Source organism: Rutidosis leptorrhynchoides, chromosome 3, assembly GCF_046630445.1.
Source record: "Rutidosis leptorrhynchoides isolate AG116_Rl617_1_P2 chromosome 3, CSIRO_AGI_Rlap_v1, whole genome shotgun sequence".
Classification (NCBI taxonomy): Eukaryota; Viridiplantae; Streptophyta; class Magnoliopsida; order Asterales; family Asteraceae; genus Rutidosis; species Rutidosis leptorrhynchoides.
Window position 1 is genome coordinate 353,199,220 of NC_092335.1, and position 6,346 is coordinate 353,205,565.

The window sequence follows — 6,346 nt, forward strand, 5'->3', positions numbered from 1 at the left end:
CGCCTATACCATCTGATGCGAGTTTCATATACTTGCTTAAGGATCCAGTACATTCTAGAAGAATGTACGGTATAATCAATTCGGATTCTTTTCCTTAAATAACGAAAGTTAGTTGGGACAAGATCACATTTAATTAGGGAAGAGATTCTACAGAAACCCTAATTCGTGAGCCTATAAATACATAGCTCATGAACCCTAATAGAGATATTCATTCGTTTACTCATACGTAAACCACATCATACAAATCTCCATCGTACGAATAAAGCTTCTTATGATCTTAAAAGACTTTCAGGTATGTCTCGAACTATAAAACCTTCATGTCTTAGGGCCACTCAACTTCGTATGCTAGGTTGTTGGTGGACTCTCAAATCGGCCACCCTGTGGGAATCAAAACGATACCGCTATGGGTTATCCAAGACTAAGTGTCGGAGGTTCGAATATTGTTAGTCCTTAAACCCCTTTATGCACTCAAGCGTAGGTTCACCTTGACCCCGTGAAAATATGCTTGATCACGGTCTATGAACTTTAATAACAAATTCTTGCCCCTTCAATCTTGCACGATGTACTTGACCTGCAATAGATATACATTATTACCCTGAAATTGGTCATTTATTGGTTGTTTCAAACACGATGACAGACCACAGAATACATGATCAACAATAAGTTTTTTAATACCCATTACACAAAATGAACTCTTGTTTACCAAAACGGGCAGCAACTATTTGCTCGAAATCAATGTAATCAAATTAAAAGGGCTTCCAAGCTCTTCTTTGAAAATGGAATAAGTAGTCTCTGAGGTAAATCCATATACCACAGTGTTGGCTCGGGATTTCAGGACCAAAAACTTAGATTTTAAATGTTACTCGAAATAAAAATGAAGTGGATCATGAAAAAGTGACACCATACCGGTTAAAACGGACTTTTTGAAACAGCTGTTGGTTGTTAGTTCTACATCGAATCGAAAAACAATAATAGAGAAAAGCGTGAAACCATACCTGTAGTGTGTATTTCGGAGCTCAAAAATCCAAAAGCTACGGATTGTTTTAGCAGCAGCTAATCTTAGTTACATCAGCATCAAAAGTTTGAAGACTATCTGCCCATTTCCGTTCTAATGAATCTAATCTATACATTCGCATCAATGGATAAAACGAAAAAAAAACAGACATGATTCAGTTCATATACTGCTTGTAGTTCCACTAATATAGACATCTATTTGACAGTTCTCATCATTGGCTTTCTCCCAATAAAATACAGAGAAACCGCAAAATGTTTTCATTGTAACTGAACCTTTTGCGTCTTTTGAACTGTTTCCCAAGTAGCATTTCATTTCGTTGATTCTGATATGACCTATAAAAAAACAAACAAGCAAGCAAACGGTTAGTTTGAGTGAGTCTTATATTGCAATCGTATAGTAGTATGATCTTTAGATAAATTATTCCTCATATTCAATTAAATCAATTACAGTTTTCCAAAATTTTACAATTCATAGTGATATTTCATAACTCCTTTCAAAAACTTATTTTTATCGATTAATCCATAGGTTATTAGTCCTTATTTCAGTTGATAGACAATAACCGATGAGTTCATCTAGTCATATGGCTCTTTTTTACAAATTCAAACATTACTTATAAACCTATCATTTTTGAAGCTACGATTAAAAACTATAAAGCTGTAAATCAATAAACCAATAAAGCTTACTTATAAACCTATATAGTTGTCCTTGAATTTCAACCTATATGGTACGAGGTTTTTTCTCATAGTAGAAGATGCCAAACGTGCCGAAGATAGCAGTAAGTTGTTCACAATGTAACTTAGAGTCTGAGTGAGTTGAGAAAATACCACTACTATGAAGTGTCCAAGTCCATGAGTCCTTTTCCCTACCTGTGAACTTGAAAACACTAAGCTTATTTTGGAGTTGCATCAGCTCCGCTGCTGTCCTGCCAGTTGGTGATCTCAACCAACTCCAGTTTGGGATCGAGCTAGAGCCTTCCATCTTTATTTTTTCGGATACAAGTGCGTCCTTGTTTGTTTCCAACCTGTAAAGTCTCTCGAATTTTTCACACAACTGTCTTTCCAAAATAAAGTAACGTCGCCATTGCTAACCGTTTTTGCAAATGAGTTAGAGAAATCCACATTTAACTTTGTGAAAGCAAACCCAAGATCTTGAATATTATTCCAAATTGTTTTTTTCCTCGGGATTGATTAGTAAGTGTTGAACTCAAACCCCCGTCCCGACCATAAATGCTTTTAATAATTTTTACCCAAAGCGAGTTCTTTTCATTGTAAAAACGCCACCACCATTTGCCTAATAAAGCTAGATTTTTTGCTTTAAGAGAACCAACATTTAACCCCCCATGTTCATAACCCGAAAGAATAGTATCCCATCCCACTCAAGATAGTTTATTACTTTCACCCGACCCGACCCAAAAAAAAGTTTCGTCTCATACCTTCAAGCAAGTTGATGACACCCGAGGAAGCGCGGAATAGGTAGAAAGCATACAACAGAAGGTTTGAAGTCCTGGAGCTAATAAACAATCAAGCAAATGTCAGACTTGATCCATATTCAGATAACCTTGGCAATAAACCCTTTGAGTTCTCATATGCACATCGTACTACTAGTAGTTATCAAGTTTTTAGCAATACAACAAAATAAATCATGAATTGGAGACCTAAATATTTATTGGTTCGTACCTAAAACTGTAAATGAATGTAACTTATTTATTGACCTAGTTTGTCATTCAATTTCATAATAAGAAAAGTAACAAAAATCATACGAGTAGCAAGATATGCCACACCTATTTCTAATTTATCTCGACGTGACCATATAATTTTACTATATCTACGCACAATGAATAAAGATATATCTATGCACAATGAATATAGATATATCTATGTACAATGAATACATATAGATTGTAAAGACCCGTCTTAATCCATAAGAACGAATACAATAACATATGATTACATTGCGAGGTATTTGACCTCTATATGATACATTTTACAAACATTACATTCGTTTTAAAAGACAAACTTTCATTTCATCGAAAGTTGACAGGCATGCATACCACTTCATAATATCCAACTATAAATGATCTAATCTGTCATTTACTTAATCATAATCTTTACTGAACTCAACGACTTGAATGCAACGTCTTTTGAAATATGCCATGAATGATTCCAAGTAAAATCTTTAAAATGAGCAAATGCACAGCGGAAGATTTCTCTCAATCCAGAGAATAAACATGCTTTAAAGTGTCAACCAAAAGGTTGGTGAGTTCATTAGTTTATCATAATCGATCATTTTCATCATTTTAATAGAACACAAGAATTTCATTTTTCATTTCTCATAAATATCGTGCATGCAAAAATCATTCATATAGATTGAACACCTGGTAACCGACATTAACAAGATGCATATAAGAATATCCCCATCATTCTGGGACATCCTTCGGACATGATAAAAAAAACTCGAAGTACTAAAGCATCCGCAACAACGGATGGGGTATGTTAGGTCCAATAGATCTATCTTTAGGATTCGCGTCAATTAGTAGACTTGTTTACTAATTCTTAGGCTACCAAGCAAAAGGGGCATATTCGGCTTCGATCATTCAACCATATAATGTAGTTTCGATTACTTGTGTCTATTTCGTAAAACATTTATAAAAAACAGCGCATGTATTCTCAGTCCCAAAATATATATTGCAAAAGCATTTAAAATGGGAGGAAATGAAACTCACTATACTGTATTTCGTAGTAAAAATACATGTGACGACATTGAACAATGCAAGGTTGGCCTCGGATTCACGAACCTATATTAAGTATATATATATATATATATATATATATATATTTATATGTTGGTCAATAACTGTATAGTAATTTAGGTCAGGTCATAGTGTATCACAATCCTAATGCTCGAGACTAATATGCAAAAGTCAACAAAAGTCAATTTGACTCAAAATGATTTTCAAAATTTATACATGATTATTATATAGTTTAAATATCGTCGTTTTATATTTTTAAATATTTTTAAAAGATTTATTAAAGTAAATAAAATAATTCATTTATTAATAAATAAAATTTTATATTAAAATTTATATAATAAAATATACTTTTATATATCTTAAGTAATAAAATTTATAAAGTTCATTTAATATCATAAAAATAGTATGATAAGTATTATTAATGTAATTATTTTACACGTAGAAAAATATCTTTGTATCACATATTTATTTGATAAAATAATATTGATAATAATAATAAGTAAAAGTTGTATCATTTTGTAATAATAATGATTATTATTCTATTAATAAAAATATCAATATTTTTATTTACTAAAAATGATATTATGATAAAATGATAATTTTTATTAATAATAATACTAAAATTTTATATTAACAATGATATTCCTATTAAGAATAATAATTTTTGTAAAAATAATAGTTTTAATATTAATAATACTTTTAGTAATAATAGTGATAACAATAATGAAAAAACGATAATTTTATCTAAATCAATATCTTACGATATTTTAAATTTCATCATCATACACATACTCATTATTTCCCAATCGATTCGTTTAGTAGCTTTTAATCGTCTTTTATATTGCGTTCATATTAATGATAATAATCATAATAATTAGGTGTTACTAATTTTAGTCTTAATTATAATAATACTAATAATAATAACTATTATGATAATATTAATGATAATACTAATAACTATCTTAATGATAATAATAATAATAATAATACTAATTATAACTTTAACGATAATAACGATAGTAAAAATAACAATTTTTAATGATAATACCTTTTACTGATAATAATAATAAGAATAATAAGAATAATAATAATAATAATAATAATAATAATAATAATAATTATTATTATTATTATTATTATAATAATAATAATAATAATAATAATAATAATAATAATAATAATAATAATAATAATAATAATAATAATAATAATAATAATAATAATAATAATAATGATAATAATAATTAGATGAAAACTATAACGACGATAATAATAATCAAAAATTCAATTGACTATAACTTCTAATCTGTTCATCGAAACCATTCGTTATCTAAATGAAAAGTTCTTAATTTTTCGCTAGCTTTCCAACGACATGCATATCTTATACCTTATCTCAATCGCATATGTAACTAGTTCATAATCTATCGTCAACTATTTAACGACAATATTAAATATACAAGCATGCATAATCCTATATACTCGAGCACTAGTCAGGGATATACTATTAATATATAAAAGTTAAGTTATGAGTGCTCACGTATCAATATTGAGATTCAATATTACAGGAAAGGTACATAGATGCAACGGAGATGATAAACACCAAATTGACCTCACGAGCATACCCATGAACCATACCCATCACCTCCATAGCTATAACCCATAATTTCCTTAGCCCTATCCTACTCGAAAAACCCGTCTTGAAATAATTCGCTCATGACCTCGTCGTAATATTTTATGTATAATATTACTAATAATATTACTACTAACAATAATAATGCGATTAATATTAATAATAATAATAATAATAATAATAATAATAATAATAATAATAATAATAATAATAATAATAATAATTATATATATATATATATATATATATATATATATATATATATATATATATATATATATATATATATATATATATATGTCTAGAGAGGATACGAGAGATTGAGGGATAGATTGATGAATCAATTCGACCAAAACTAATCGAACTTATAAGCCCTTTCTGGACCCCATTGAAATGTCCCGTTCTTATTGATTAAAAACGTTCCATATTAATTGATTTCGTTGCGAGGTTTTGACCTCTATATGAGACGTTTTTCAAAGACTGCATTCATTTTTAAAACAAACCATAACCTTTATTTCATAAATAAAGGTTTAAAAAGCTTTACGTAGATTATCAAATAATGATAATCTAAAATATCCTGTTTACACACGACCATTACATAATGGTTTACAATACAAATATGTTACATCGAAATCAGTTTCTTGAATGCAGTTTTTACACAATATCATACAAACATCGACTCCAAATCTTGTCCTTATTTTAGTATGCAACAGCGGAAGCTCTTAGTATTCACCTGAGAATAAACATGCTTTAAACGTCAACAAAAATGTTGGTGAGTTATAGGTTTAACCTATATATATATCAAATCGTAACAATAGACCACAAGATTTCATATTTCAATACACATCCCATACATAGAGATAAAAATCATTCATATGGTGAACACCTGGTAACTGACATTAACAAGATGCATATATAAGAATATCCCCATCATTCCGGGACACCCTTCGAA

The 6,346-nt window shown here is 29.4% G+C and overlaps 1 long non-coding RNA gene across 1 annotated transcript; it reads right to left on the reverse strand.

Moving 5' to 3' along the window:
- Window positions 1-512: 512 nt before the first annotated feature.
- On the reverse strand, window positions 513-2,025 carry LOC139897572 (uncharacterized). Its single transcript, XR_011776659.1, has 3 exons — window positions 1,699-2,025; window positions 996-1,347; window positions 513-571 (listed from the first exon to the last, which is right to left on the reverse strand). It is a non-coding gene; the product is annotated as an uncharacterized lncRNA (long non-coding RNA).
- Between the last annotated feature and the right edge of the window lie 4,321 nt (window positions 2,026-6,346).